Source organism: Lampetra fluviatilis, chromosome 2, assembly GCF_964198595.1.
Source record: "Lampetra fluviatilis chromosome 2, kcLamFluv1.1, whole genome shotgun sequence".
NCBI classification, from domain to species: domain Eukaryota; kingdom Metazoa; phylum Chordata; class Hyperoartia; order Petromyzontiformes; family Petromyzontidae; genus Lampetra; species Lampetra fluviatilis.
The window spans coordinates 19,727,523-19,748,318 of record NC_136276.1 but is presented as its reverse complement, the minus strand read 5'-3'; positions in this window follow the sequence as shown (position 1 = coordinate 19,748,318).

The window sequence follows — 20,796 nt, the reverse complement described above, 5'->3', positions numbered from 1 at the left end:
GAGTGGGTGAGTGAGTGGGAGAGTGAGTGGGTGGGTGGGTGAATGAGTGGGTGGGTGTATGGGTGAGTGGGTGAGTGAGTGAGTGGGTGAGTGAGTGTGTGGGTGGATGGGTGTGTGACTGGGTGGGTGAGTGGGTGAGTGTGTGAGTGGGTGAGTGAGTGGGTGGGTGGGTGAGTAAGTGGGTGAGTGTGTGAGTGGGTGAGTTAGTGGGTGAGTGAGTGGGTGGGTGGGTGAATGAGTGGGTGGGTGTATGGGTGAGTGGGTGAGTGGGTGAGTGGGTGAGTGAGTGAGTGGGTGAGTAAGTGTGTGGGTGGATGGATGTGTGAGTGGGTGGGTGAGTGGGTGAGTGTGTGAGTGGGTGGGTGAGTGAGTGAGTGGGTGGGTGAGTGGGTGAATGGGTGAGTGAGTGGGTGAGTGGGTGAGTGAGTGTGTGGGTAAGTGGGTGGGTGGGTGGGTGAGTGAGTGAGTGAGTGAGTGGGTGGGTGGGTGAATGGGTGAGTGTGTGGGTGAGTGAGTGAGTGGGTGAGTGAGTGGGTGGGTGGGTGAATGGGTGAGTGCGTGGGTGAGTGAGTGGGTGGGTGAGTGATTGGGTGACTGTATGAGTGAGTGGGTGAGCGTGTGAGTGAGTGAGTGGGTGAGTGCGTGGGTGAGTGGGTGAGTGCGTGGGTGTGTGAGTGACTCACTGAATAGATGAGTCAGTGAGTGAGTGGGTGAGTGAGTGAGTGAGTGGGTGAGTGTGTGAGTAAGTGGGTGAGTGGGTGAGTGAGTGGGTGAGTGCGTGGGTGAGTGCGTGAGGAAGTGTATTAGTGAGTGAGTAGGTGAGTGAGTGACTCACTGAATGGATGAGTCAGTGAGTGAGTGGTCAGTGAGTGAGTGGTCGCCCTCTTTAAGAAGGGGGACCGCACAGACTGTAACAACTACAGGGGCATCTCAATCTCCCGTGTGCCGGGAAAGGTCCTGGCAAGGATTATTTAACATCGCCTTGCCAAGCACGCTGAGGAGAGGCTTGCAGAGCCCCAATGTGGTTTCAGGAAGGGGCGGTCCTGCACATATCCCATATTTTCTGTCCATCTGCTACAGCAAAGGTGTAGGGAATTCCAACAGGATCTACGTCTCTGGTTTATTGACCTGTTCAAGACCTATGATACCATCAGTAGGCCTGGGCTCTGGGTTGTTCTTCATGCCTTCGGAGTCCCTGACTCTCTGCTCACGATCATTAAGGACCTTCATGATGGTGAGCAGGCCCGGGTAAAACTACGTGGCCGAGAGTTGGAGCCATTCCCTGTTCACCTTGGGATATGACAGGGATGTCCTCTGGCTCCCACATTACGTATCATCTATTCGAACACGCAGTTCGTGAAGCCTCCGATTGCTGTACCAGAGGAATTTCCATCTGGTACAGATACAATGGGGGGCTGATCAGTGCCCGGGTGTGGTCAAGGGATGACTCCCTATTGGTCAACCATGTTACATATGCCGAAAATCTGGTAATTGCTGCTCACTCAGAGGAGAAGTTGGAGGCGCTGCTGCTGAACATGGAGCGTGCCACTAAGAGGTATGGCCTTACCATCAGCCCCACCAAAACTCAGCACCTGCCTGGGTATTTTGTACCATTGGACACTCCACCTCCACAACTCTCAATTGGTGATGGGGCAGTTGTGGAGAGAGTGGAGAGCTTCCCATACCTGGGAAGTGTGATCATGAGCGGCTCCGGTTTGACAGCAGAGGTCTCACTCCAAATCAGTCGAGTGGCATTATCTTTTCATCAGTTGCATAACGCTGTGTGGAAGCTACAGTACCTGGTCTATCGCTCCACATGAAGCTTCAGGTCTTCTCGGCCACAGTCATGCCCTACCTTATCTACGCTTGCAAAACGTGAACCCCTCTAATGGAACATCTTCACTGGTTAGAAATATTTAGGCTGGCCTGCCTACGATCCATCCTGGGTTTAACCAGGCTGGATTGTGTGAGGAGCTGACAAATCCTTGAAAGATCTGGACAAAGTCCCATCGGTGAGCTCCTCCGGCAGGCAAGGCTGTGTTGTCTGGGTCATGTAGCCTGCATGCCCAGCCACCGCATGCCCAAACAGCTTTTGTTCGGCCAGATAGAGGGGACTAAACGGGCACGGCACAGGCTAGAGAAGAGATGGAGTGATGTGGTACATGAGGATGTGGAGCTGAGTGGACTTGCCGATGACTGGTACCAGCAGTGTCAAGATCGGCCTATGTGGAGGAGGCTCGTGAAGGATGCTACTGGGCAGTTGGAGGCAGTCACCCTCCAACAAAAACGGAGGGCGAAGGAGCGACGCTCATAAAAATGAACGGAGTGCCGGGTGGCTAAAGCACATCAAGTTGGCACAGTACGGGGCACAGGTGGTGCATCGGCCAGTCATCTCAGTCAGTCGACCCGTGGCACCTGGGTATGACCCGTGACCTCCTGCCAAAGGGCGTTCGACACTTCACGTGGCCTCAACGTACACATAGCCTGGCACAAGCGCCGTGGTGACGTCACCGCCACTTAGTGGCGAATGGCAGTTGTTGATTGAATAGGTGAGTTAGTGTGTGAATGAGTGAGTGGGTGAGTGAGTGCATAGTTGAGTGAGTGAGTAAATGAGTGCCTGATTTAATGAATAGGTGAGTGGGTGAGTGGGTGAGTGGATGAACGAGTGACTGACTGAATGGGTGAGTCAGTGAGTGAGTGGGTGAGTGAGTGAGTGAGTGCACAGGTGTGTGAGTTAGTGGGTGTGTGAGTTAGTGAGTGGGTGAATGAGTGGGTGAGTTAGTGGGTGAGTGCGTGAGTGAGTGGGTGAGTTAGTAAGTGGGTGAGTTAGTGGGTGAGCGAGTGAGTGAGTGTGTGGGTGAGTGAGTGGGTGAGTGCGTGAGTGAGTGGGTGAGTTAGTGAGTGGGCGAGTGAGTGGCTGGGCGAGTGAGTGAGTGGGTGAGCGAGTGAGTGAGTGGGTGAGCGAGTGAGTGAGTGGGTGGGTGAATGAATGGGCGAGTTTACTATGACCTGTAGTGTGGTGATTGAACACAGTACAGTGGATGATACAAAACAATCGGTCTGGTCGACTGAGTTCTCAACATGACTGGAGGAATAGTAACCAGGGTAGTGGTGAAGGAAGAGTGATAGGGAGGCGACTGACCGTCGGTGAACGAGTGACTGGAATTAATCAGTGAGTGCTGCATCTTCCATCAACGTGACTGCTTTGCGTTGCAATCTATCGACATAACAGCGGGATTCCAACGTCAGAGGAATGTGTGCTCTGTATGGCTGCAGTAATAATTGATAATTGTTGTATGGTATGCATTTTTTTATTCTTTCACACCGTACGTAACCAACCGTGCTAATCAGAGGTGCGGGGGTTTTACAACAAACTAAGCACAAAAAAGCAGTTTCAAAGAAATTCGTTTCCAATTCAGATTTCAAAGTGCATAGCTCCAATGATAATTGTTTTTTTACCCTTCTATCTGGCAACAAAACTGACACCTTTTTACAAGGAGTCATGTTTGCATAGACCGCAATACCTGCAGTCATAATACAAACAAAAGACATAACTCTGATAATGTGCACTGTCCTTGAAGACTAGGCTATAAGGAAAGCTGTCTCGGGTGTGGACCAATCAACTTCAAGGACAGTGCACATTATCAGAGTTATGTCTTTTGTTTGTATTATGGCTGCAGATATTGCGGTCTATGCAAACATGACCCCTTGTAAAAAGGTGTCAGTTTTGTTGCCAGATAGAAGGGTAAAAAAACAATTATCATATTTTTACTGGCAAATGAGGTTCCCATAGTGCATAGCTCCAGTGGCTTTCCTAATATTGGACGGAAGTGCGTTCCAGACGGCCGCAGAAGCGCATTTGAAAGTGCGCGATGCGGTGACCGTCTTTGTTTTATGTTAGTTACAGAGCCGTTCCAGGACAGGTCAGCTGAGATTATTGTGACGAGTGTATTCGTGGTTTTACTACGGTAAAGAATATATGTTTTTAATACAGGACAAGAATATCATTTTTTTACGTTTTGATTTACAATGTATCGCTTCGAAGTGCAATGAACATCTCAAGGCACAGCAATAAACGTAAAACAACAGCAATGAAGGACAAATAAGGCGGAGTACAAAGTTAAAGTAGAATAATAAAAACAGCTTAAATAAATAATGAAGCCTGCAAGTATTAAGCGAATTACATATACGTAGGTGGGTGTTTGAAGGTTAACCTGCACTTTTCATTCTAGATGATAACAATACTAATAATAATTTAAAAAATCAGAGATCCATGCTGATACTTTTTGCGGAGTGTTAGGGGCAGCAACTAGAATCGACAGCGCGAGTGACGTCACAGAGCTGCGCAAAGCAGCCTGGGTATATCCAATGTGGTAGCGCACAGCTTTCCAGGCAGTTGTGGGGGACAGCAGCTTCGCCTAATAAAGTTCCTGGTTCAGGAAAAAAGAGGTTAAAACATCACACATCGACGAGTTGAACGGCGGGGGACCCGTTGACACTTCACTCCGTTGACACTTCACCGATGTTTTACCCTCGGTTTGGAATGAAACTCAGGCTTTTGCTGAGTTCCTAGTGCACCGCACTAACCGCTGTGCCACCAATCCCTCCCCCCCCATCGTGTTTCTATCGTACGAACAACGTCGATGTTTCCGAGCAGCTTCAGGTCTCGCCGTGAAGCATTTCGAGATTTCTCCCGCCCCCCCCCCCAGCGCAGGATGCTTTGTGAGCACTTATTATTTCTATCCCCTTGTAGGCTGCGCGGGACAAGCGATGTCGAATAAAAGGCTTCCCATGAAGATAAAAACGAAAGTGTCAGCAAAACGAACATGCTGCATGAAGAGATTTGTCAGAGCGTGTCTACGCTCAGAGCCTGTGTTGTGTAATTAACATTGCCGGCATAACAAACGCTTTCTCATCCCCTTCCAAGTTGGCAGTGAGTGCACTCATCAGAACAGTTGCTGTTAATGGAATTCTGTTCATGGGAGATTTCTTACAAAGCACTCGGGGGGCGGGGCGGGGGGGTAAATAGCCTCCAGGAGTACATTTCTATATTAACTTCAGATAACTCCTTCTGGGCCACGAACGCCCAGTTCGTTCCTGCTCTCATTCCGTTGCCGCTCGCTCGCTCTCACTCGCTCTCTCTCTCACGTTGCTTCTCTTTCCTCCCGCCTGGTAACAGTCGTGGCAGGAAGTCTGGGCTGCTGGATTTGGGAATGGCTAATACTTGCAGCTGTTTGCTTATGATAAGGGGAGATAATCTACAGAGAGAAAGAGAGAGAAAAAAGGCAATACGGGAAATGTTCAATGTAACATTGTCACGTTTAGATTTGTTTGGGGGCGCGCGTCAAACTGCTTTAAATGTTGCATGAATGTTTTGGTTGAATTTTACCTGGCATTGCATCATCTGGCTATTTCCTTTCAAACAAATTAAGGTCATGAACGTAAAACGATTCGCGGTGACCCTCCTCGTTTCACGCGCTGAATGTTTTATGCAGCTGCTGATGCTAAATAAAATGACATTGACTGACAAGCCCTGGAAGTTCTGCGTATTGGTAATGTGACACCGTGATTGATCACGCGGTATCCGAACGACGTATGTATCTTGAGATGCAAAGTTACCTTCCTGTTAATGACCTCTAAAGGCCTCTTCTCTCATGCCACGGAACTTAACAAAAAGTACTGAGATGAAATTCTATTACGTGGTGGCAAGGATATGTTATCTCCCTCGTCCGGGAGCAGGAGGTCGTGACCTCAACCCTGACTGCCTGTACAGAGCACGGTTTTCGGAGTTTGCATGTTTTTTCCCCCGTGGTCGCGTGGATCTCTCTCTCTCTGGGCTCCTCTGGTGTCTTCCCTCCACATTTGGAAACACGCGATTAGATGATTTTGCCGCCACTATGCATTCCCCCCCTCACCCCCCCGCGTTGTGACGATGCAAACCACTTCGATGAGGCTATCGCCTGTGGCCAGGTGGCCTCTGAAAAAAAATAGTGGCCTTGCCTGGTATATAAAATACTGCGGCTTAGTTTTGGAATTCACCACAAAGCTGCATTGATCGTAACATTACAAGAATTGGCAGCCAAGCGTCAATCAACCGCTCCCCGTCTTGTGTCAGTCTTTGGGCGACGTTTGACGATACTACACCACGCCGATGAGTGAGATCAGACACGAGCAGCCACTCACATTAGCCACGGTCGGAGAATCAAATTTAGGTCGCTGGGTTTCCACCACCACGCCACCCCCCACCCCCCCCCCAAAAAAAGTCGACATTAGACATTGCCGTAGAGCAGCGGTGGTCCGCACACCGCCAGGGGAAAGAAAAGTAATAACATCAACACCCAAGGACATTTACAATCTCAATTAACTAGTAGCACGGTTGGCTACGTACGGTGTGATTTGACTGCAACACATTGCACAAGCATAGCGTTTGGTTGTCCGCGGAATGTCTGGAGGCTGAAAAAAGGGTGGTAAGCGCTGCTGTAGAGTATTAAAATTGCATTATTCCATTCACACAACTACACAAGCTCTTAAACGCTCTCGCTGTGCGCTTTGTGTGTGAGACTGTGGTTTTTCGTGTTAAACTGTGCCCAACATTCCTCGCTTTATTCAAGTCGATCTCTTGACTGCAGGGCTGGCCCGATTTTAGATGTTGTCCAGGAGGGGGGCAATAGGGATGAGGGTCCAGGGTCTGTAGAAGATTGGGATTTTTTTGATATATATATCCCAGATTTCTGGTGCACACCTGTAATGCACGGCTGATGGAGAAAACCAGGGCATGGCAGCAACGCAAATGTGTGCATTTCGACCTCTTTTTCTGTAAAGTTTTGAGTGCTTTCGCATCGCATTAAATATTCCGATGCAGGGCGCTGTTGAAGAAATATGGAGACTCGGGGAAGGCTTCCTGCATAAATAATGGTGATTAATATTTATTGCAGAAAAAAGTCACTTTTCAAAATACTACATTGTTTTACGCATCCGTGGTGTGTGTAAGTTCAAGCAGTTGGTAGTGTTCAAAAAAACTTCTTCAAGTTTATCTGTAAAAGGATTTGTCAATAAACATGTTTGTCCTGTTGATGGTGCCTTTCAATTCCGCTCTCTCTCTCTCCCTGTATATCCAATATCTGTCACTGTAAACCGTGGATTGACAGGTTAGCTGTGATTTATTTTGTTGTGTATTCATTGATTCGCCGTCGTCTCTTATCAAATACATAAAAGATTCTGGAATTCAAGAACAATTGCACATCACATCCAACCTCGGGGACATTGTGAATTAGATCAGTTCGGCTCTTTGACGCTGCAAATCAGGCATTCATCATGCTATCTGCAATATCACAGATCTTTCGACCAAGTGGATTTCTCTGTATCCATATGATTGTCATCCCATTCTAACACAGCCAGGTATGCTATGTGTGTATTAAGATAAAGGTTGACTCTAGATTTGAAGTTTTCGTGACTGCAAGGATCCATACGCTTTGGTTCTTTCGGTAAAGTCACGTAGGTGAAATAGATAAATAAATAAAATGGAAATAACTAAATTAAATCACGACGTTTTGGAAGCAACACAAGCCTCCGTCATCAGCCACAGCAAGAAATAATTATTTCTTGCTGTGGCTGTCCTACCTGATGATGGAGGCTTGTGTTGGTTCCGAAACGTCGTGATTTGATTTAATTTAGTTATTTTCATTTTTATTTTATTTTTATTTTTTTATTTTCACCTACGTGACTTTACCGAATGAACCAAAGAGTATAAAGGTGGAGATGAGGATATCAGTGAAATGTTAGAAAATCAAAGTGACCAAAACGATTTGAAAAGGGCCACAATTTTGGAGCGGTGCTCACCTCCATTGACAGTCCTGAGCTACTGGTGAAAATTCCACGTTCCCTTGGCAGGAACCAGTATAGCGCTCTGGGACAATCATTACCGATTTCCACAGAATGGTGCTTATTGACTCCGCTTCACGATGGTCTGAGTCAACGCCCTGTTTGGAATTTGAAATCCACGACGTTCTCATCACGAGTTAAGCACTCCGTCTGTCATCGGCCAGACTCAGTCTTCATATAAAAGCTGCCCTTGGACAAAGTCGGTTGGGGAGCCCCGTGCAAGCGCTACAACCGTGCTACTGTGGATGAGAAGGTCGCAGAAACGTATCTCACAGACAAGGCACGGCCCCAGTGGGTAGCCACCTCTTCACTGCGAAACCACGGGCATGCAAAGCAGCCAAGGGGCATCTTCGCTTCTATCAAATGTAAACACATTACTCAGAGCATATTTAACATAAAACTAACCATCATCGCGGCATCATCGCGACCCATAGGCAGATGGCACGTAAGTTGTCTACTGAACAGTTTGTAGATTTTTTTCACTTTCCTTTGTCTTCTGCCAATATGCTCAAGTAGTGGCCAAATCTGTCTGGCAACAATCTCTTGTGATGTCGTCGTCAAGCCGTTCTCTGTTAGGTCTTCCTCTCTTTCCTGTTTCTTCCCTTTAACACGCTTTTATTTCACTGTTGTTGTTGTTTTCGTATCCTTAAATCTTGTAACTCAATTTTAACCCACTTCCCAATGTGGTATCGACTGCAAACTTCGTATACTTATGTCTTACTGATGACAATACTATATTCTATCATAAAAATAAAATAAAAATATTAAAAAATTATATTTTTACCCGCTTTCTATTAACTCACTCTGTCTGTTGTTGTTGTCGTATTCTCAAATCTTGTACCTCAATTTTAACCCACTTCCCAATGTGGTATCGACTGCAAACTTGGTATACTTATGTCATACTGATGACAATACTATATTATATCATTACAAAATATTTAAACCATATTTTTAATATGTTATGTTTCGCCTTGGGTCTAATTTTCCACGCTCAACTGACGTTGGCTGTAATTTGCCACGGCTCCTTACGTTATGGCAAGCTTTGGGGGCACTTCCTGGAGTCGTGGAGTTCTGCCATTACTAGTACGGTACATTTCATTAAAGCGTCGTTTTAAAAAAAAAGTATGTTTTAAATATTACTTATTCCGAACCAAACACTTTTAATGATCCTGTTGTTTTCCACCCTACATGTGTGTCCAAATAGTGCCAGTTTCCTTCTCACCGCTGCCTGCATCACCAGGTCACCAGGTCTTCTTCTATGTACAACCTTTAAACTACTTAGACATTGCTCATCCTTTGGGGGGGGTCCAGGTTAGATACAGTCTCCTTTTGTGACGAAGCACCTGAATTTAATTGCAATACATCATGACGAGGACGATGACGATGATGATGATGATGATTCTGGATGATGAGCACGAGAATGGCAGGCGATGGAGCTTGATGACGATGCTGATAATGATGACGGTGGCCATCGTCGCTGCCTTCAGCCCCAGTCAACGCAGCCACTGCCACCGCCGATGATTCGAGATAGTGAAGGTAGACAACGAAGGCTGAGCATGATCACGTTTGTAAATAATAACAACAACCGTCATTCGCCACTAAGTGGTGGTGACGTCACCACGACGCTTGTGCCAGGCCATGTGCACCTTGAGGCCACGTGAAGTGTCGAACGCCCGCTGGCAGGAGGTCACGGGGCAGACCCAGGTGCCACGGGTCGACTGACTGAGATGACCGAGATGACTGGCTGATGCACCACCTGTACCCCCTACTGTGCCAACTTGCTGTGCTTTAGCCACCAGGCGCTCCGCTCGTTGTTGTGAGTGTTGCTCCTCCGCCCCCCGTTGTTGTTGGAGGGCGACTGCCTCCAACTGCCCAGTAGCGTCCTTCACAAGCCTCCTCCACAGAGGCCGATCTTGACACCGCTGGTACCAGTCATCGGCAAGTCCACTCAGGTCCACGTCCTCCTGTACCACATCTTCTCTAGCCCGTGCCGCGCCCGTTTAGCCCCCTCGATCCGGCCGAACAAAAGCTGTTTGGGCATGCGGTGATTGGGCATGCGGGCTACATGGCCCAACCAACGCAGCCTTAATAGTAGGTTTTTACCCTTTTAACTGGTACAAAACTGACACCTTTATTCAAGGCATCATGTTTGCAATGACCACAACACAAATAGTCAAAAAAGCAAACAAAAAGAAGCAACTCTGATAAAGATGATAATATGCACTGTCCTTGAAGTTGATTGGCCCACACCCGAGACGGCTTTCTTTAGAGCCTAGTCCCCATTGGTGTAGGGCCAGATGACACCAGAAGGCGTACAACTCAAACACAGTGCAATATCAGAGTATTGAGAGCTCGGGGTAAGCATTTGCACTATGAGATCTCTTTTACCAGTGGCAAAATATAATAGTAGGTTTTTACCCTTTTAACTGGTACAAAACTGACACCTTTATTCAAGGCATCATGTTTGCAATGACCACAACACAAATAGTCAAAAAAGCAAACAAAAAGAAGCAACTCTGATAAAGAAAGCCGTCTCGGGTGTGGGCCAATCAACTTCAAGGACAGTGCATATTATCATCTTTATCAGAGTTGCTTCTTTTTGTTTGCTTTTTTGACTATTTGTGTTGTGGTCATTGCAAACATGATGCCTTGAATAAAGGTGTCAGTTTTGTACCAGTTAAAAGGGTAAAAACCTACTATTATATTTTGCCACTGGTAAAAGAGATCTCACAACGCAGCCTTGATGAGTGATGCAGATGATGGATTACAGTGATACGTGATGATGCAGATGATGGATGCCACCTTCACGGCCACTATCGTCATCAGTCACTGCCGATGCTGCGAGGCAATGCACCTATCGTGACTGATGTTAGCCTGAGCTGCTGGTTGTGAGCCTTCAAACCGTGGCTAGGAATGAAACGCAGCCTGCCAAGTTCACAGTGCAGTGCGTGAAAACACTGCGCCATTATCCCCTCCCCGTGGATATAAATAATAACGTTTAGACGAAAAATGTTCAACACCCACATGCTGGATGAAAGCCTTCTCGTGCAATCTCAGCGGGGCGGGTTGTTGAGCCATACTTCACCGAGCTGGTCATTGCAAGGCTATGAATTGCCGGACACGCCCTGGAGTGGTTCATACATCACTTGCTGCCGATGTTTAATCGTGGCTGGTCCATAGCACGGCTGTGTGCGTGTGCTAACCACTGCGCGCCACTGCAGCGCCCTGGAGTGTAGACGTCATAGTCATGAACCATGCTCTATCCACTGCTGGGCAAAGGGCCTCCCCAGAGCTGCCACCATCTCTCGTGGTCTTGCAACGGAAGATTCCACAGCGCCCGTGTACACGCAAGCTGGGCGTAAAGTCAGACAGAGGCACGCAAAGAGGCGTGGGGATTGTAGTGTCAGCAGGGCACCGCTGCCATTGTTAGCTACCGATGGGGAAAAAAGTGAGAATTTCATTACGTTTTATTTTTATTATTTTATTATTTCCCTTCTACGTGACTTTACCGAACCAAGAAGATACCGATGGGGAGTTTGCAGAGGAGCGATTTTTTTTTTATGCCGCTGAGCAGAGCTGATGCGCGACCTGAGCCGTGTCACTCGACACCCTGGTCACGCTCGCCTGCTCGTTGCAGAGGTTCACTGTCCGAATGCAACAGGGCGGCCCTGGTTAATACCGTGGGCGTATGAAACCATGAATGAGCGCCGTCTGCTTCCGCAGTGGACATGAAGCATCACTCATCGTCACTGGAAGAAGAAGAGTAGGCCATTGTGTGAACTACATCGCAGTCCAAATTTGAGATTGAACAAGAATGCGTGCACATTATTCAATGGGGCAATCGTCAATGCCGACCGCAAAACTTGGCAGGACCCTCCTGAAGAAAGTTTCGAGACTCAGTGGGGCGTTTTTTGGTAAGCAAGCGTGATCAATAAATAAATCAACATATTTAGGAGCAAAAAGTGGGGCGCTTTTTGATAAGCAAGCGTGATCAATAAATACATGAATATATTTAGGAGAATCCAGGGATTTTTTTTTACATGCGTAATGAGACGACTTCCGAGACACAACTTGTAGAGGGTTTCTTATGTATTTCTCGATACTTTAATGACAGGGTCACGGAGTAACGTAAGCGCTGAGTTACTTCCCGCTTAGCCACCCATACAATCACATCGGCGACGTACACTATACAGCTGACTGACTAAATAGCGACAACGATGAAGACTGTATAGCCGGCTGACTATGCGACGACGACGACGAAGAGATTGCAGCGATGACAGCGACGACAGCCAGGACCCGAAACCCCACGACAGCCCCGAACCCCCCCGTTCGCCCCTCCCTTATATCCCTCCAGCGTGGCCAAGCCCCGCCCTTGGCCACGCCCCTCTTCTGGAACTCTCTCGCTGGTTCCAGGAGCTTCCAGATCGATCCCCTCCTTGACTCTTGGCCCAGTTACGCCCCCTTTGTGGCTGCTTATGTGAGTGTCGTTCTGTAACGCACGCATGCCCGTAGTTAGCCCCCATGATCAGTAGATGGCACCCTGTCACTACACATGCAATAAAGCAATGGGTCAAGGACACGTGAGTGAGATCTTGAACCGAATGCTTTAAAAAAAAAAAGAAAATGGGCAGTGTCCATCGAGGTATCGTCAGTATTAAAGGATTAAACAGTCGTTCGAACTGCACGCTTGAAATGTTGGCACAACAAATTCCTTAGACGCGGTTACATTTCGTTCCTGTCATGTTTAAACCAAGAAGCTTGAGTGATCTTCAGAAGCACAAACGTCAGTGTCAGTAGAACAACCACTCCCGTGATGTTGGCGAACACGTGGAACACTACATCATGGCACCTCCCTTGCCAATGTAGTGGGTTCGAATTAGGTGCACACACACACAGCTTGGAGGCAACACTATTTATTAAACGGTAAGTAATATAACACTGTACATGAGGTGGTGACCACCTTCCACAACTCACTAACACTCTGGGACACGACACAGAGTGGACCAGGCAGGCTGCGGGCTGCCTGGTCCAGGACGACGACCCGGGACTAGAGGACCGATGATATCGTCTTCACTTCGGAGTTTAACAGCCTCGCTCTCCGTTCACACCACGCTTATATCTGCTCTGGCGTGGCCGGCTCTGCCCAGGCCACGCCTCCCTTCCCAGGCCACGCCTCCCTTCCCCTCCCTCACGGGAGGTATGGGTCCCTCCACCACGTGACCCCCCAGGCACCCTCTTGGGGCCCCCAGCCCTCGTACGGGCCGACACAGTAGTGACGTCTTATGTCACTACACCAATATCGAAACATAAGCATAGGTTTTACCTTTTCTGGCAATCAGACAGTTGTTATGATGGTGCATGTTCACCACAAGTATATGTGGTTAATGCAGACATGATCCCTTGCAAAAGGTTTCTGTTTGGTGTTTCAACATCTTAACACAAATGTTTTATTGCCAGAAAGGGTAAAATACATTCTCATACCTGGAACGCTCTCCACTAAATGCAACGTCGTTGTCACCAATGCCGTGGCGGCCACGTGGGACGTTCAAAGAGATGAAATTCGTGATAGAATCAAGTGCACAGTTGCATCGACCTAGCTCAAACAGCTGGGTAATTATAATTCTTTAATAATGGATGATATCTTCATGTAGTATTCATTGTGATCTAAGTGGTTGCACTTTATACGTTCATGCTATACTTGTTTTGACCGTGTCAGTTCTCGTTGATCACTCCTTATTTTCTTCACTAAATTAATCTCCAAAGCCTGCAGTTATGTTTAATATATATGGAAGTATAAGGAACACATTGGTCCAACTCAGACGCATGTCCACGCATGCGATAATCTCCAAAAAAATGAAATCATGCCGCGCCTGCCAATGGAAATGCCCACCGCTCTCCGCTAAACTTAAATATGGGGACTAGCTTTGTCCTTCAGAGCTGAGAGCAGTCGTAACAGCTCGAGGGCATCCAATGTACATTCCCTGAAGACGGAGAACAAATTAATGACGATGTCTTGAATACCATGCCGTGTTTTTTCACTGCCCCCCTTTGCGAGTTAAACTGCACCCATTCTCTACTGTCACCTAAACCTTTCTCCCCTCAATTTTTTATTTAAAGCTTTCGTGACTGCAGGGATTCATATCCTTGGTTCTTTCGGTAAAGTCACGTAGAAGGGAAATAATAAAATAATAATAATATAAAACAATACAATTCTCACGACGTTTCGACTGCAACACAAGCAATCATCATCAGGTGTGAAATCCACAGCAATAAAATTTGCTGTGGATTTCACACCTGATGATGATTGCTTATGTTGTAATAGAAACGTCGTGAGAATTTAATTGTTTTATATTTTTCTTATTTTATTATTTCCCTTCTACGTTACTTTACCGAAAGAACCAAGAATATACTTTCTCACCTCTTCTACCACTATTGTAGACTTTGGAATATCACCCTGCAGCTTAAAATGTCCACAGTTGTTTTGATATTGCGTGAGTCGGCGTTGCGAACGTGATTGGGAGTGGCGGTCATTTTTAATGCACGGAATTCCTGATGCTTTTGGGGGGAATGCTTCTCCCGTGGTAACAGCGGGCGATGGGATTTTGTGATCCTCACAAATAACAAGACTGCTGGCAGACAATGGTAAGGTTCTCGCAGGCTGCACTGAAATCATTGTTGTAGGCTTTCATCCACACTCCAGCTGTGTTCAAAACCAATGGAGAGGTGTCCTGGCAAAACGTGACAACCAGCATTTAGATAATAAAACAAATTCAGAAAACCCAACCAATGACGCTCAACTTCCACTTGCACTAATTGTATGATCGCTCGACAGACGGCCGCCACTTTGAAAGTAATAATTCACTAACTCGGCTTATTCCACCTATACTCATAACAAACCCAACTCCTCTGGACAATAAACTGTTGCGGGTTCGCAATTCTGTCGAGTGTGAGGGTCGCTAGCCCCCGAGATCCCTCCCTCGGTACCCCTAACGGCCGGGTTAACCTCATTACTCGCCCCCTCGCTGCTAGGCGAACCGCTGCTGCGTTCTTCACCCATGGGGTGAGAGCCGTCGCTCCAGGATTCCCCTCCCCCGCGGGTCCGCGTAGTAGGCATGGTTAATTACGTACGCGCACACCCACACACAGCTCTGCGCGGCACTCACTCAACCCTGACCACTCACGCTAGGATCGCGCACCTGTATTAAACCCGTCGTGAACGTGCGCGCACACACACATACAGCTCCACACGCGATACCCACTCTTGCGCCGCTCTGCGCCGCGCTCGCCGCTCACGTTATGATCGCGCACCTGGGGTACGCTGATTACGCACGCCGCGAGCTTACGCATACACAGTACCACACGCGTTCACACTTATAACACGAGATCACACGAGGCCACGATCAGCTATTAATGATTTATTGTCTGCTACGTGGGACTGGTTGTTGAGTCAGTATGAATCGACGAGGCTGCCTACTCTACTAGCCCGGAACCTATTCCCTATTTATCGTTCACGAAACACTTTTACCTCCTTACTCACGGTTTGAGGCACTCGACGTTCCGTGGGTTTTCCTCGCTGCTTGCCTCGACACGTCGCACGGACGTCCGGAGGGCAGAGCTGGGGCAGTCCTGGACGTTGGCTTCTCGGAGCAAGAGAGCGATTTCCCCTTTGCGCTCCCCATTTATCCTCCCTACCTCAAAGGGAATGCGACTCTGGACAATAGGCTCGCGACCCTCTCGCATGCGCACCGCCGTTCCGGGCGCTTTTGATATGCTACTTAATGCTCAACCTGCAAGGCGCAAATTCCAATCAATCCCTTTCTCACGCAGGCCCCCCCCCATTATCGCAGTTTATGCGGCGGCGTCCGTCACAAAGGTGCGCCGTGGGAATTTGTGCACGGCTCCCCGCGTGACCCCGCTCTCCCGATTACTCATACTAACAGCCTTATCCTTTAACTCCCCTAACAATGGTGCCTGCGTGTTTTCTAATGATGCTCCTCCATCACAATGCTTATTCCCTCTGCCTGCCCCGTCGATACTTGCGTGTGTGGGGTGTGTGAGATGCGTTTCCCCCGCGGTGGCCGAGTGGCCCCTCGCTGCGACCTTGCAACCTTAAGGCCGGTCGCAGCGCCGCGGTGCAAAGTAGCGTCGGGGGAGGTCGTCCAATTCCCTGGTCGCCGGAAACCGTGAAAGTTTAATCCCGATAAGGGCTTCTCGGATAAAAACCGGTCGGCCAGGTGACCTCCCCACGGAGCTCTATGGGGGGGGGGGGGGAATGCGTGCGGGTGTGTTCGTGTGAGGTGAGGTGAGGGGGACGCGGGGTCGGCTCCGTCGCTTGGTGGTGGCGAGGTCTTAGATGGGGCGCCTGCTGAACGGCTTCGTGGCGGCGGCATGACATAGCCCCCCGAGGTGCTGGTCTCCGTCCCGGGTTGACTGGAGCACCTTGCTTGAGCCGCGCCCACGAGGAAACGCTGCGGGGTCCGGGGGGTCCGTCCGGCCCTCGTGGCTGGTCTCGGGGTGGGTGGCTCCGTCCTCTGCAGCTCCTGCGGCGGCCTCCTCCTCCACTCCAGCGGCTCTCCCTGTACCTCGGTACCTGCGGGCTGGGGTACAAACTCAGAAGCGGAGGGGTTTAGGGGCCGTCGTCCGCGCCGTCCCCTGGCGGGGTCGGGGCGTCTCGGGGGCCCGGCGGGGCCCATGTAGGGTGCGAGGCCCCCCAACACGAGGGGTGCGGGTACTCCGGGATTACGGGGCCTTCGAGTGACGGGGTTCTCTCTCGCCGGGGCCGCTTTCCACGGTTTTAAGCGGCGGACGTTGACCACCGTCTCTCGATCCCTCTCCCCGCCATAAATTAGTACCGTCCAGGGGGAGATCTGTCGCACCACGGTCCAGGGTCCCCGCCAGTAGGTCGTCAGTTTCCCCACCTGCCCGGCCCCGACGCGAGGGGTGTGTAGCCACACCTTAGCGCCTGTCAGGAATAAGGGGGGTTCCATGCGGGGTCGGGTGCCCTGTTCCTGCCGCCGATGCGCGGCTTCCCCTTGCGGGTATGCTCGGCCTCGGGCTTCTCGCAGGGTCTCCAACAGGTGTTCCACGGGGCGGCTTCCCTCCTCCGGCTGGGGGGAAGGGACGCCGAATAGCAGATCTGCGGGTAAACGAGACTCACGGCCGAACATCATTAAAAACGGGGTTTGTCCCGTCGACGTGTGTACGGTGGTGGCGTAGGCGAAAAGGGCGTAGGGGAGGTGTTCGTCCCAATCCCGTTGATTTGCGGCCGCCATACGTTTGAGTTTCCCCGCTAGGGTCTGATTCATGCGCTCCACCATACCGTTCGCTTGGGGGTGGTACGCTGTGGTTCGGTCCTTCTGGATTCCGAACTCTCGGCACAGTGCCTGGAACAACTCGGCCTCGAACTCGCTACCCTGGTCGGTGAGGACTCGTTCTGGGATCCCGTGCTTAAGTACGTAGTGTTCCACGAATGCCCGGGCCACCACCAAGGCCGTTTTATCAGGGATGGCCACTGCCACGGGGTAGCGGGTGAAATACTCTACTGCGACTAGGATATATCGGTTGCCTCGATGGGATCGCGGGAATGGCCCCTGTAGGTCAATCCCGACCAGCTGATTCGTGCGGCTGACGCGGAACGGCCTTAGGGATACCTGGTATCGTGCCGGTTTCGGCCCGCACTGCTGACAGGCGCGGCAGCCCTGTACCCAGGCCGCCACGTCTTGTGCCAATTTGGGCCAGAGATACTGGCGACGCAGGGTCTCTCGAGTGCGTCGTTCCCCATCGTGGCCCCCGAGTGGGTGGTCATGCACCAGCCGAAGCAGCTGGGGTCGCACCTGGGCAGGAACACAGATGCACCCCGGCTGGCCGGCCTCGGTTAACTCCCGTACCACTCCGTTCTGCACACACAACCGGGCATACAAACCGCTCCAGGGTCCTGGTAGGGCGCTCTTTTCCTCCCGCAGTGCCGCCTCCACTGCCGCCAGATCGGGATCTCGCTGCTGGGTCTGTCTCAGCTGCTCGTCGTTCAGGCCCGGGAAGGCGCAGCCGACGTCCTCCTGGATCCGTCCGATCGGGTCCCGAGCCGCGGGTCCCGCGCTTGCCGTGCGGTCGACGGGATCCTCGGTGCCACCAGCGAGGGTCTCTGTGGCGCACACTGCACTCTCTCTCGCTGGGGGGGGGTCAGTGGCCGCGGCCGCTCGGGGGTCCGTTGCCTGCCGGCAGCGTCCCCCCGTGAAGCACGGGCAGGCCTCCTCCGCCCTTGTCTCGGCGTCCACCGTGGGTCGCCTCGACAAGGCGTCCGCGTTTGCATGCGTCCGGCCAGCCCGATACTCGATTTGCAGGTTGTACTCCTGCAACTGCGCCAACCACCGGGCCATCTGCCCCCGCGGCTCCTTGAATGTAAGAAGGAACTGCAGAGCATAATGGTCAGTGCGTACGCGACATTTCCTGCCGTACAAATACGGCAGGAACTGCTTACATGCGAAAATCACGGCGTACAACTCTTGGCGGGTCACGCAATAGTTAAGCTCGGCCCCACTCAAGGTCCGGCTGGCGTACGCGATGACTCGTTCCGTCCCATCCTGTACCTGTGACAACACCGCGCCCAGCCCGCTGCTGCAGGCGTCGGTGTCCAAAATAAAATCGGTGGTAAAATCGGGGAAAGCGAGGGTGGGGGCGTGGGTGAGGTGGTCTTTGAGAGTGGTGAAGGCCGTCTGGCAGGCCCCCGTCCACTGGTAGGGGTGCTTAGGGGAGGTGAGTTGGGTGAGGGGGCGTGCAATCTCGCTGAATCCCTTTACAAATCGACGATAATAGGTGGCGAGCCCCAAAAATGATCTGATCTCCGTCAGATTCCTTGGCCGTGGCCACTCCACTACGGCGCGTACCTTCTCCGGATCGGTGTGCACGCCTGCCTCGCTGACGCGATGCCCGAGGTACCCCACCTCGCGTTGTGCGATGTAACACTTACGTGGCTTGAGCTTGAGATGAGCCGCTCGCAGTCGCTGGAACACCTCTCGTAGCCTGGACCAATGCTCAGACAAAGATCTACTGAACACTATCACATCGTCCAAGTAAATCAGGCACTGTTCCCATTGCAAGCCCCGCATCACCAACTCCATCAGCCGCTGGAACGTCGCAGGCGCATTGGTGAGTCCGAACGGGAGTACTCGAAACTCGAATAGTCCCATCGGGGTGGTGAATGCGGTTTTCGGCCGATCCTCCTCCGCCATCTCCACCTGCCAGTACCCGGACGCGAGATCGAGGGTGGAAAAATATCGCGCTCCGGCGAGGCTGTCGAAGGTGTCATCGATGCGGGGTATGGGGAAGGCATCGCCGAGCGTGACTGCATTTAGTTTACGGTAATCGACGCAGAACCGGGTTGACCCATCCTTTTTCGTTACTAGTACCACTGGGGCTGACCAGGGGCTCGCCGAGGGCTGAATTATGTTATCACGAAGCATGTCCCCAACTGCCTCTTTGATTTGGGCGCGTTCGGGTGCGCCCACTCGGTACGCAGGGAGTTTGATGGGTCGGGCTGCACCGGTGTCAATTTGGTGCTTAACAAGATCGGTCCGACCCACGTCCGAGTCGTGCTCACTGAATACGTCGGCATACTCCCGCAGTAACTCGCGCAGCCGATCGGCCTCTCCCTTAGGTAAATCCGCCCATGGTACATGTAACGCGTCGAGCAGGGGAACGACCTCGGCTCGGGGAGTCGGGCCGACTCGCCAGGCCAGGTCCTGGTCACCCTCAGGACGACCGGGGTCTTCAGCCCAGAGTGCGAACACCGAGTCGTTAGAGTGGCGTGCGTGCAGGGGGTGTACGGTGGCTATCGGGGTGCGCCGCCGCAGTATCGCTGGGGTACTGTGGGGGTTAAACATCCGCATAAACAATCGGCCCCCATCTGCGTTTACCAACGTGGCGGATCCCACAACCCCATACCGTTTTGCCAACTCCGGGTGAGGAGTTAGCATTACCTCCCCTGATGGTCGGAGCGCGGGGTCGGTGGGGGATGTTGCCACCGGCACCAGCATCTCGGTGAGCGGGCCGATGGTGACTGCCGTCGCCAGGATAGCGGCCACAGGTGCGAAGCGGGGGCGCGTCGGTTCTCGTCCCAGGAACGGTATCCGCTCGCCGTTGCTCTCCATGGTGGCGCATCGCTGGCGGGGTTGCACGTTGAGTCCCAACCGTTCTAGGAGGTCCGTACCTGCGATACACTCGTGACACAACGCACTCGACACGTAGAACTCCTGGGTGCACACCTGGCTGCCTATGCGGACCTCTAGGGTGGCTCTCCCTAGCAACCCCATTCCGGCTCCGCTCGCCGTGTGCAGCGCGCGGTCCGGGGCCTGCAGGTGACGCACGTCGACCCCGATCGCGCTGCAGTGCGCTGCGCTCACGAGCGAGGCCACCGCCCCCGTGTCCAGCAGAATTCGGGTACGCATTCCGTTTACCTCCCCTTCCACCAGCGACGTGGCCCCCGTGATCCCCGCCACCAGCTCCCGCAGCCAGTCGCCAGGAGTCACCGTTTCCGTTGGCATTGTTGCTGGAACCTGTGTGGAGATCACTCGCTCGCCATTATTCTCACAGCTTGTTTGTGTCGGGGCTACGTCGATTTGACCCCCCGGTGGTCCCCTCTCTAGGGGGGCCTTAGTGTTTGACCTTAGCTCTTGTCTAGCTCGGGCGACCTGCGGACAGTCCCTCCTGAGATGCCCTCGCCGATCGCACACATAACACGCCCGGGGAGGGGTGGCGGCTCCGTAGTGGGCTCTCTGCCCACTCTCTCCTCCCCCAGTGCGCTGCTGCTCATACTCTGCTTCTAGTCGGGCTATCCTTCCAGTTAGCCCTCCTACCGTGGAGTCTAGGTCCGCCATTTCGGATCGGATGGTCTCAACGGAGGATTGCAGTTTGGTCATA